Source organism: Anser anser, assembly GCF_964211835.1.
Source record: "Anser anser genome assembly, chromosome: 1".
Taxonomy (NCBI): domain Eukaryota; kingdom Metazoa; phylum Chordata; class Aves; order Anseriformes; family Anatidae; genus Anser; species Anser anser.
In genome coordinates this window covers 205583353-205596276 of record NC_139720.1, presented here as the reverse complement: position 1 = coordinate 205596276, position 12924 = coordinate 205583353, and the positions used below count along the sequence as shown (strand labels likewise).

The following is a 12924-nucleotide window of genomic DNA, read 5'->3' as shown; positions in this document are numbered from 1 at the left end:
TTAGGGTTCACAGGGTGGCTGCCTAAGCCACTCAGAAGAAAATGAGAAAAAAAAATAATCACCTCCTTCACCAAGTCACTGTTGAAAGTATGTTTAAAATTTAGTGCTCTGTAGGCTAGCAGTGCTCTGAGAGGACAGTTAGTAAAACCTAAAATGATGAGCATTTTCCTGATTGAAGAAATGGAAAACACTGCTATAAAATAATTAGTGATTACCTCCAAGAAATATCTAATAAAGAAAAACATACTATTCAAAACTGTATGGTAGTGTAACCAGGCTACTCTTCCATAGTCTGTTAGCATAGTAGCAAACTATTTGCAAACAGGACATCTTTTATATTCTCCAGCAGAAGAAAAATAATTATATTTGGAGCTTTGATCATAGACATTTAGCACAGAAAGCACTTTTCAAAGAAAAGAGTACTGTGGGAAGAGGAGAGCAGAAGCGTGTAAGTAGAAAGTAAAACGCTAAATTAATGTAAGATACAATAACAGGAAAGAAACCCTGGGGATTAGAAAAACAGCTGTGGAAGGCATTGCAGTGCTATGAAATAGGAAGATAAATTAAAAAAGCAATAAGACAAATATGATTGAAAAATGCAACAGATGTGGTAAGACCATACAGAAGCTGTTGGTTTATTAGAATGAAAACTGTGTAGCTTCTAGAATTTGTAAAAAGATGCTTAATCATTGGATAAAGTGGTTAGTCCAGCTGCTCGGGCCAGTACAGATATGGCTGAAAAACAGTGATAAGGTCAACATTTCTATAAAGGTATAAAAAAATCCAGAAGGGTGCTAGGCACTAACAAATCTGTCCACAATATTTTTAATTTCTCTGCAGATACTAACTTAAAGGAAGTAATAATTCAAAAAAAAAAAAAAAAAGTAAAATGATTTTTACGTACATGAGTAATTTGTCTATAAGCATTACAATGCTTCTGTATGTTCAGAGACAGACAACAGAGGAGATCATTATAAAAATATCCTTATTCAACAGTTTTCCTTTTAGAAAGAAAGGAACCAACCTGAATTAGCAAGTGAAACAAGCGGGTTCCATGGGAATTTGCTGCCATGCAGGTGTGCATTGGGAGCTCTGAGGACTGTAGCTTGCTAACCATAGACAGGTACAATCCATCGCTCAGTAAATGGTGAATCTTTATAGACAGGACTGTCAGGGCTGTGCCGAGAAGGGTGAGTTTGTTTAGGGTACTACCTGCAGACCAGATATTCAGATGTCAGTAATCAGTGGAGCCCTAGAGAGCTAGGATTTGTGCCTACTTGGGGTTGTTCACTACATCCTTTTGTTTTGCCATGTGATTGATTGAATACTTGGTCATCAGACATTTGATGACCTGCTGTCAGGACTTAAAAACCTGGGTTTTGTTCTACTGAGTGTCAGTTAATGGTTCTCTTTAATAACAAGGTTTTATTTCTCTTCTTTCCAGTTTGATGTAAAAATAAGCCCTAGTGCTTGTGCGTTTAACCATGTTGTTTGTTTCAGTGTTCCAACAAAAACTTCAGAGAGATTACAAAAAGATGAGAAAAGACAACTCATGGTTAAATGCTCTGCAATATGCTCTGCTATATGCTGTGGTAAAGGCAACTGATTGCTATCATTTATACTTCCTCCCCACTGTGTAATTACATTCAGATGGAAAATATGACAGTTTTTGATATTCTCAAATGCTGTCAGCTTTTCCACTAGACTTTTTGAATAACTGACCATGGAAGAAACCAGCTGAAATACTTTTCACTGAAATGCTTTTGGTGAGGAAAGTGACAGCTTTACAACACACACCATGATCCAATCTCCAAATGGACCCAGTATTTGTAGTTGGACAGTATATTTTAGAAAAGTATTAAGCCCTTTTAAACACTATTAGAAGTGGCTATTTTTTCAGAAGTGTTCATTGTGTACAGTCCTAATCTTCACAAAGGTGATGTGTCTCAGGGATGCATTGTCTTGAATATTTGGAAGAACTAATCCATAAGAAGACTATCTTTTTATTTCTGCTACCATCTTTATTGGGATCTGCACTACAAAAAAATCCTCCAATATTGCTCAAGTATCTTGAGGGGTCTCCCTTTACTCACATCCTCAAAAATTCCTCAAAGCCCTATTCCCCCAGGTTATATACTGATTTGCTCTCCAGTCAAATATGAAGAGATCTCTGTCTTCTTGCAGAGGTCCTAGAAAATTCAGAATTTGTTAGCCGTAGGTTTAAGGAAGGTGCAGCAGTTACTTGCTTGTTTAGGTGACTGCAGTTGTTGTATCTCAGTGCTCCAGTACTGAGAATCTGCTGGTGAACTGCAAGAAATTTGATTTGACAAATAGCTCTCCCAAAAGAAGAGGAACATGATGTCTTGTTCTCCCAATTGAAATGCTTGTAAGCCAGCCAACACCTTTCAAACTGCTGCTCCAGATAATTTGTTAGCTACTCCTCAGATGATCACTTTGTCAAGGCTCATTAACTTAATAGGCAAAGAGAATTCATAGGCCAAAGCCTTATTTGTCTATAATAAATTCAAGTTTATAACCTTTGATTTTATGGTGATCTATATCGGCTTCTGGGAGGCTTGGCAGTCTAGAACAATATACTCAAATTTTAGGATTAAAGTTATTTGTTTTCTGATCAGATCTTGTGCATTGACGTTAACAGGTCTGTGTCAATGTTCAAGAGCTGAAAATCTGTCCCACCGAAGGCAGAAAAAAAATCTGTACCATCAAAGTAGAGAGAAATTTTGGAGTAGTAGGTTTCCCTTTGAGAGCACCAAGTGGGAATGGATACAGGCTTTTCATGTCCTGGCCTCTGTCATTATTGACAATTATATGTACAATTAGAAGATAAGTGGCAGCAAAAGAAAATTGTAGCTCAGACTAACACTGTTTCTACAAACAAGAGACTTTGTTTCTGTATAATGTAACAGAACATGTTGAGTTCATGGTCTTTGTGCTGAGAGCTTCATTACATTCATCACAATGACACACTTCAAAAATGCTTCAGTTCTGTCCAAAATTGACTTCCCTGTCTTCACCTTTTTTTTTTTTTTTTTTTTTTGGCACTCCAGTTGCCAGCACAGTTTTTGCTAAAGGGTAGCCTCAATATTGTTAATTTGTGGGATATTTTTCTTTCATAGTTGTTTATTTTTCTCCTAAGCTTTTGATCATGAAGCCACGTGATTGCATCAATATGTTTGAATTCATGTAGTGGAAAACCATACTTTGTAGTCACAGGAGAAAAGCTTGGAAACATGATCCATTCTTAGAAATAAATGAAAATTTTGTTCATCCTAAGTCTGGTATTTGTGAGCTTTCAGATCCCACTTTGGGGGCTTGAGTGCCTGAATTTAAAATATTTGGCTTGCTTTTTAAATTAAGATTAGTTTATTGAAGCCTGGCCCAGTTCTAGCTGACACTGTGATCTGCAATCTTAGGCAAGGTACTTAATGATTTTGTATTTTATTTTCCCAGTCTATGAAAGTATTTTAACAGTGATCTCATGAGCATCTCTGAAAACTAGTGCTATCTGTGACAATTGCAATCTATTATTAACAGCAGTTTGTGTTATTATTTAATAACACAATGTTTGTGTTATTATTTAATAACACAGTGAATGATTTTAAGGTATTGGATGAATTAATGATAACAGTTCGTGGGACCGCCACTACTTTTTCACCAATGGGGATTAGGGGGAAAAGATACTATTGGCACAGGGCCCTGCAGCAAAGTCTTTTACAGAAAACAAAATGCTATTTTCATAGATATTCAGGGGTAACTGAGCATCACATGACTCAAAAAAGTTATGCAAATAAAATGGTGTGTAAGTGTATACAATGGATATTGGTAAGGAGCCTATAATGTCCATAGTCTTAATGATTGATATGTGGGGCTACTTCTGATGTGTGGCTGAATTCCCACAGCTGCCAGCATGAGCACACAAGGGCCACTCTGCTCAGTATTCTCTGCAGCTGACTAGTGCATGCCTACAGTGCTATGCACTACTGATTATGGTCACTTCATTTCATTTTAGGGATCCCTGAGATCCCTCTATAGGGTGTGAAGGGACAGCTGAGAAGGTGCTGTTTTCTTTCCACTGATCCTATCAGGAACCTAATGTAACTACACTTCACAAAGGTGTGAATGGTGGGGCTCTCTAGTGCTTATTGCTATAGTGTTCTTTCTCATTTGTTATTATCTGCGTGGATTTTTCTTCACAATAACTATAGTGGTTTCACACCCATGGCTAGCTAAGCTTCACCACACCACTCTCTCACTCCCACTCCTCAACAGAATACAGGGAGAAATTATGATGAAAGAAAAGCACATGGGTTGAGATAAGGACAGGAAGATAATCCACAAATTACTGCCTTGGACAAAACAGAGTTAGCATATGGAGATTAATGTTATTTTCTGCCTATCACTAGCAGACTACAGCAATGTGAAACTAAAAGCAAAATAAAAACACCTTCCTCCAATTTACTCTCTTCCACCTCCTCCTCCCAAGCAGCACAGGGGAATGGGGAATGGGGGCTGCGGTCAGTCCCTGACGCTTCGTCTCCGCCGCTCCTTCACGGTCCCTCTCTGCCCCTGCTCCCCGTGGGGTCCCTCCCACGGGATGCCGTCCTTCCCGAACTGAGCCTGGGGGGCTGCCCACAGGCTGCAGCTTTTCAAGAACTGCCCCAACATGGGTCCATACCACAGTGCCCATCCTTCAGGAGCAAACTGCTCCAGCACAGGTCCCCCACGGGCGGCAGCTCCCCCCAGACCCCCTGCTCCTGCGTGGGCTCCTCTCCACGGGCTGCAGCTCCGGCCCGGGGCCTGCTCCTGCGGGGGCTCTCCATGGGCCGCAGCCTCCTCCAGGCCACATCCACCTGCTCCACCGGGGGCTCCTCCACGGGCTGCAGCGTGGAGATCTGCTCCGTGTGGGACCCGTGGGCTGCAGGGGGACAGCCTGCTCCACCAGGGGCCTCTCCACGGGCCGCAGGGGAACTTGTGCTGCGTGCCTGGAGCACCTCCTGCCCTCCTGCTGCACTCACCTTGGGGGCTGCAGGGCTGTTTCTCTCTCAGCTCTCACCCCTCTCTCCCAGCTGCTGTAGCACAGCAGGATTTTTTTCCCCCTTCCTTAACTCTGCTCTCCCAGAGGCCCATCTAGTGTAGCTCATGGCTCAGCTCTGGCCAGCAGCGGGTCTATTTTGGAGCCTTCTGGAGCTGGCTCTGATCTGACATGGGGCAGCTGCTGAGCTCTGCTCACAGAGACCACCTCTGCATCCCCGCTGCTTCCAAACCCTTGCCACATAAACCCAATGCAATAACCTGCTGGGAACAAGCTTATTGTCAAAATGATGCATATAGCTGTACTTGTGCGTGGCTGCCTTCCAGGGAGGCTCTTGTCATCATTATTGAAATTCACATCATACAGGAGTACTCATCGTCCCCTTTTCAATCCCATGTGTTTAATATTGGAATTATATCTCCCAAAACACATCTAGCTGTATTTTGAGCTTTCTGAAATGCCTGACAACCTGAAGATGGGATCTATCAAGGAGGCAGTAAATAGCATGGAGATTATGAAATTTGGTCTTCAATTTGCCCCAGATAAACACAACCACCTTTCTTGAATTTACAATGAACTTCTTCTGGTTTAGTCATATTCATTTACTTTGAGAAAAAAAAAGAAAAAAAAAAAGAAACAAAAGTTGCAAAATTGGAATTGAGTCTGTTTGTCTGTTTTGGACAAATGAGTTTAAATATTTAATATCAGAATTGTAGCAGATTTGTACTTTTCCCTATTATAATACCTTGGAATCAACTTCTGTACTGATCTTCGTCTTAAACAGTCCAACCACAGACAGCAAGCTTATATATGGGAACTAGTACCATTAAATAGCATTGCTTAAAGATGGTGGAAGGGAATAAGTGAACAATTCTTTGTGTGGACTTTGATCAGCAAAATAGGCAACACTGAGGTTCAACTTATTCAGTGTCAGTGGAAACAAATTCATCTTTTAGTCATAGAGCACTTAGGAAAAAAATGGTACGTTTAAAATAAGCCTTAAAGTATTTCACTAAAACCATAAGGTGGCATTTTCAAAGAATGAGCACCACTTCTCTTTTTGAAAACTGACTTTTAGACATATCTGTGCCTAAACACATGTTTAGGCATTCAGAAGTACAGAATATATATCAGCCCCTAAGCAATTTAAGGTATTAAACTGGTCACCACGGAGTCTGATGTGGGTAGTGATGTTCATACTGATCAGCACTGAGGCATCCTGTTACTGATTTCAGTGAGAATTAGCTATGTGAGTGTTATAGTCTTAACTCCCTAAACAACATCCTTAGAAATTCAAGTACCTCTTTAACTCTGGCACCTAGATATTTCTAAAAATAAGCTTGACTCACAAGTGGGTACACACATTGCAGTGGCTGACAAGATGCAGTCCAGATGCATCCAGCTACGTGCCCATAATGCTTGGCTGGGCTGGGCTGCTTCTGAATGCAGCTCAAGAACTTCAATATTTTATAGTCATATGTTATACACAAAACAAAATCAGCATAAATGGTATTGATTAACTCTCTACAAGTGGAATGTAATGTCCCAATGTAGATTGTCCCTGCATGTGAATCAGACTCCCGAGACCCTTAAATTATTCAGGATCTTTTGGAAATGATACAAATTCATGGTGGATTTGCCTTATTACTTTTAATTAACAACTTTAAAAGTCTCTACTGGAACGGTTTCCTGTAATTTCTTTTAAATCCTGATTCAAGTGTTCTCTTTAAGTAAATGATCCAGTCATATTGCTGTTGTAGTTAATGAAAGAAAAATGATGCTCAGCTTTCATGTTATTTTGCGTGGATGAATCTCTGACCCTGATAAGCACTAACACTCCTATAGACTCTCTTATGCTCTTTCCTTTTTCTTTAATGAAGAGATTTCTATTTTGAACACTATTAATTAAAATGATTAGAAAGATGCACCTTTAGAAAACTCAGAGAGATGATCGCAGGAGAAACTTAATCTGTAGAGGCATAAAATCTCTACAGTTCAAGTGGTTAATTATGTAAAGTTGTAGAAGCCTTTCAGGTTAAGATGGGATGCTTCAGGTTAGAGCTGCTGGGCTTTATTTCCAGTTGTGCTGCTAACTAACTCTGTTTAGTTGAGCAGTCATGTAATTCTATTTGTCCTGCTTTATCTATCATTAATGATAGATAATCTTCTTAGTTCTATTCAGAAGGATAAGTAATATCGTTACACAGAATAGAAGAAAATTAAAAGGAAATAGGAAAAAAAAAAAAAAAAGTTGTTTCTATTCTATCATTTGGGAAATGTTTTGTATTGTAGGAATAGCCTAAGAAGTCTAGCAGTATTCTTGGCTACATGAGGCAAAGCATGGCCAGCAGGCCAAGGGAGGTGATCCTTCCCTTCTGCTCAGCACTGGTGAGGCTGCGCCTGGAGTGCTGGGTACAGTGCTGAGCTCCCAGTACAAGAGAGACCTGCACGCACTGGAGAGTCCAGCTCAGGGCTACCAAGGTAATCAAGGGACTGGAGCACTTCTCCTGTGAGGAGAGGCTGCAAGAGCTGGGGCTGTTCAGCCTGGAGAAGAGGAGGCTCAGTGAGGGTCTCAAAAAAATCTATAAATACCTGAAGGAAGGGTGTAACGAGGATGGAGTCATGCTATTTTTAGTGGTGTCAGTTGCAGGACAAGAGGCAGTGGGCACAAAGTGGAACACAGGAGGTTCAGTCTGGACATCAGAAATCACTTCTGTGCTGTGCAAGTGACAGAGCACTAGCACAGGCTGCCCAGAGAAGCTGTGGAGTCTCCTCCTTGGTGATCTCCCAAAGCCACCTGGACATGGTCCTGGGCAGCCTGCTCTGGATGTCCCTGCTTGAGCAGGGATTGGACCAGATGGACCCAGAGGTGCCTTCCAACCTCATCCATTCTGTGATTCTGTGAATCTGTGTTTCTGTGATTTTGTGAATATATAGTTTGATTTTCAGAGATACTGGGTTTTCTGTGAGCTATAGATCTACTTTTTTTTTTTTTTAATGTTCTGCACTCATGGAAATTAAACTGTGTATTCTTAATGCATAAAATATACAGAAATATTAACACAGTTTAGTTAAATAGCAGTATTTTCTTTACTAGGTCATTAGAGAAGAAATAAATGTCAGTTCTTACAAAGAAAACATCTGTAAATCACTGGTATTAAGTTTTTCCTGCTGTTATGATTACAAACATACCCACGGAGAGACATCTGGGAATAAAGGAAGCTGTATCCTTCCTTTTCAAACCTATAAGCAAGCTCTGAAATTCAATCTCTCAGTAAGACCAAAAAAACACTCCTGAATGCCAGTCCTATGCGCCAATGCTATGCCTTTTCTGTGTTAATGGTGAAGACTGGGACGAGGAGACTAAAAGGATATCAGACCACTTTTAACTGGATCCTGCCTGAGGATTTTGGCCTGGACAGTCTGTCACCCAGCATGGGGAGGGTGAGGTGGACCATGATACCCAAACTGAAATTTAACTGGATCCTGATGCCTGCTACAGAGGATGCCACCCACCCACCTAACACTGTCTCCTGCAGTTATTGTCTAGTGATGTTTCAGATTATTTCATGAAAATCCAAACAGTCCATTCATAACTAAGTCCACACCATAACTATTTTGTTTGAAACAACAATTTCTGTGAGACCCATTTTCAATATACATAAGCAGTATCTCAAACATTTTGTTCAGGTCTATGAGTCTGGTCTAAAAATACCCTTGAAACAGTTCTTCCAAAAAGATAGAGCACTAGAGCTTCATACACAATGTTCAGATACTTCAGAGTGTTGGGAGAAATTTAAACCCACATTTTAAGTATTGATTCCATACCAGGTTTAGTTTTTTTTTTTTTTTTTTTTTTTTTTAGGTGTATTCAGAACAAACGACAGAAACTTGACAGTGTCACTCTGCAGACAAATGCTACACTAACAAATTGAAGTCATTCACTAATTCATGTCTTGTCCACAGTGATGAAAGTTAATGGCAATTATTACCTGACAACTGTCTAAAGGCCAAAGTGAGAAATGAGTTTGGAGATTTCAGTTTCATTCCTGTGGACGAATTTCCACATCATAAAAATCATCACTCCATCTGTCACAGTAATTGCTAGACCCTCAGCTCATCAGAAAAACCAAGAATAGATTTAACCTGGAGAAAAAATTACTCTTTTTACCCCCAGAGAGAGTTCTTTGAGTTAGAAATGAAATAAGACTGTGGAGACAGGGTAAATAAAGCTACCCTGTGGCTACCTATGCTTTATCTGTTGGAGGAAGAATAATTTCCAGGGCTGCAGCTACACACAAAATGAATAAATAAATAAATAAATAAATAAAGAGAAAGCTTACTGGTTAGAGCAAAGAACTGGTTAAAGCTTGGAACTGGGAAATTTTCCTGAACCACTGACAGGTCATATGACCCTTGGCAGATAAAGACTTTCCTTCAAATTTGCCCAGTTGTGAAATATGTGACATGCATCCACAGATCCCAATAGCAGCCCTCGGAGTTAAAATATATTTCCAACAGATGCAGATATGCATGACTTTCTGTACTGCAAAAACAAGAGTGATCATTAGTACCAAGTGGAGAGATAGGAGGCATCATTGCAAGCAGGTGGGACCTCTAATTACATCAGTGTAATTTGTCATGGAAATGCGAGAGAATTATAACAGCACCAGTAACGTGCTAGTCTTGTTTTACACTACAGTTATCCCACTGGAGTAATATATTGCTGAATCAGGCTCCCAAACGATTTTCTATCTAATTATCACCATTTATTATTGTTGACATAAGCCATATATGTAGTTTCTTGCAAATATGTCCATTTTTATTGGTTTAGTAAGTCAAGTAAGGTCTGAATTTGAATGGGGAATATGTCTAAACATACATTTGTGAAACAGAAATCAGAGGGTTGCACTCTTTGCTGAATCTGTGCTAGGCCAATCATAGAATTATAGAATCATTAAGGTTGGAAAAGACCTCCAAGATCATCTGGTCCAACCATCCTGGACCAGGATGATCTTGCAAGCCCGTCCAAGGACACTGTTTGTAAGGTGTTGCAAAACTAAATGAACTGTTTAAACTCAGTCCTCATCTCTTGTACTCACCGTTTTCACAGCACTTTACTTCTTCTGACCCAAAAGCATATAATACTAATTAATCATAGAATCATAGAACTGCTTGGGTTGGAAGGGACCTTAAAGACCATCTAATTTCAACCCCCCACCATGGGCTGGGATGCCACTCACCAGGTCATATTGCCTGGGTCCTCGTCCAACCTGGTCTTGAACAACTCCAGGGATAATTAATGAGATAGTCAGAAACACAGAAATACAGAGATTAAAGAAAATCCTGGCATAATGGGATCCAACTCATTGGTCTAATGTAAAATTTCTACATATTTTTGTTTCCCATTGCAGATATTTTTTCCCAATATCAGAAAGTATCTGTACCTTTATGGGGCCATGAGAATAATAATTACTTAATATTTATTTATCAGTACTCATTACATTTCCTATTTAAAAAAAAAAAATGTTTCTCTTTAAAATTATTGGCTATATAACTGGAACCATTTGCTTGCAGATACTTCTGTGTGATATAAGCAATGGCAACGAGAAACATAAAAACATTATTTAAGAATCTTATCTAACTTTGAGCTGGACTGAAAGTCTCAAAAAAATTTCAGGAGGTTCTGTGCATTGTTCATTAATTCTGTCTGGCAACACAGCTAGTACAAAAGGGTTTATGAAAATGGGGAAAATAGCAGAAAGGAAAACCAAAATTGTGAGAAACTAAACTCTCATTTACCTACACAGTACATTTATGTACATATGCTACAGTAAGTGAGCTGTTTTTAAATACCATCTAGATTTTGAATAAATATCAGGCTAATTATAGGTTTAGCTTTTCTTTTCGTGTGGAGAGGACTGATAAACGTTTTTATTATTGATTTAAACTCATTTTCATGTAAATATGCCTGTAAATGTTTGTAGTATTTAAGAGACATGGAAGATACTGCATAATTTTTTTTTTTTTAAAACACTACATTATTCACTAGCCTAGTGAGAAAATTGCCTGTTGTAAAATGCAAGATGAGCTTTCAGATACTCTCAAGAGTCAAAGTGCAACTGATTTTCAATAAAATACAGATTTGGAAGTACCTAAATTACATTTGGAAGTGAAATGTGAGCTACTAAAGGAATACAGGCCAGAGATACATAGGCAAGAATCTGTTAATTTCTGTTTAAATTCCATAGTTTGGCATGTTGTTGCTTTGGAAACCATGACACTTCTGCTCTTCTGTCTCAGTTTGAGTATTGAATTTTCTTTCTTTTCACCTTTCAAATGGAAAGTAGGCTGAGTATACACAAGCTAGAACACATCAGCCCATTTTTAATTCCTAATTAAAGCAATTTCACTCCAGTTGACTTGTGTCCATATTTTCTCACTTCCCTTGATGGTATGAGAATTAGTAGCTCAGTCCTTCAAGAAGAATATTTTAAAGCTATTATGGCATTTGTGGAGTAGTGGGATTTACTATATGTTTAGCCAACAAAGTTATCTGTTGATTACATAAAAATTAATTTTTTTCCCTCTAGACTTACCTTCTAATGATGTAACCCTGCAGTAAGATCTAAATATGACTTCAAATCTTTAACATTTCTGTTAAAGATTCCACCTCAGTTCAGAATAAACATAAGAAGGATAGTTTATCCTGGTGAACAAGTGCTATGTCTATGTGCAGTCAGTTTCTCTTCCAGTTCCATAGTTTCATTAGTAAATTTGTATAAGTACAGTAATCTTTTCATATGTTAGTTATATGTTTAAAAAGTGTATGTGGAAGGAGGAGGAAGTAACAAAGCCTTACTATATAGGAAGGCACAAATGTTTAAGAACATTGGTTCATTACTGGGAGCTGCTCAGGTGTTCTTAGTGTGGAGCTCTGAGATTGTGGAGTTCATTTATCACTATACTGTGATAAAAAAAAAAAAGTTCTCATTTTCATTCACATTTTCTTGAAATGTGATTAAAAAAAAAAAAAGGCACACAATAAATGAACGTTTCTCAGGATTTACTGTTTATCAATATCCTCACAAGAGTCTCTTTCCAGCTACTGTCTGTGAAGGACCCTGGGATCAGAACCAAAATCTCTGGGAGTGTGAAAATACTGAAACTTTGTTTTGTAATTGAAAAGTGGAGGGTGAATATTTAGAGTTAATATTTTGACAATGCAAGTTACACAGTTATTGTACTTCACCATAGTTTCTTAAGCATCAGAGCATTTACGTATATTAATTTGAGAAGTATCACTTGGTGGGGGACAGAAAAGGGAAGGGAGAAAAAAGTATTCTTATTTATTGCCAAGAAATATAGGGGAAATACGAAATCCTGAGCATCAGTTTTTGATAGGAGACAGTGAAAAGTACAAAACTACCCCTGCTAAAGTATACGTACTTACGCAGAGATGTTCAGTGCCAATTTACAATAGTGGGACAAATGACATAGATGTTCATCTTAAGCTACAGTCATTATAAGGCACTGTATTGATATGAAGTCACTGAAAAAAGTAAAGCCACTGGGAAGGTCCATGGGAAAGAAAATGAAAAAATGCACATTACATGTCCAGAAAGGGTTACAAGCTCTACACATCCCTGAGTTTTGCGGAAGTCTAGTTATGCAACTGACCTTTTTGAGTTGAACCTAAATTTAACTAAGTTGTTGGTGTAAATATGCATGCAGTTTGTCGATGTTTTGGGATCTTAAACAGTTTATTCTTTAAAAGGTTTTTGCTTCATTTTTAAAGAACAGCACTAGCAAGTCAAGCCAAGTCAAGCTTTCATGTTGTCATATTTAAATTTGCCAATTTTGCTACTCCT

General features: G+C 38.7%; 1 protein-coding gene across 45 annotated transcripts in view; it reads left to right on the top strand.

Moving 5' to 3' along the window:
- Positions 1–12924, top strand: part of DLG2 (discs large MAGUK scaffold protein 2) — a 1058052-nt gene that overhangs the window by 787577 nt on the left and 257551 nt on the right. The window lies entirely within an intron of this gene.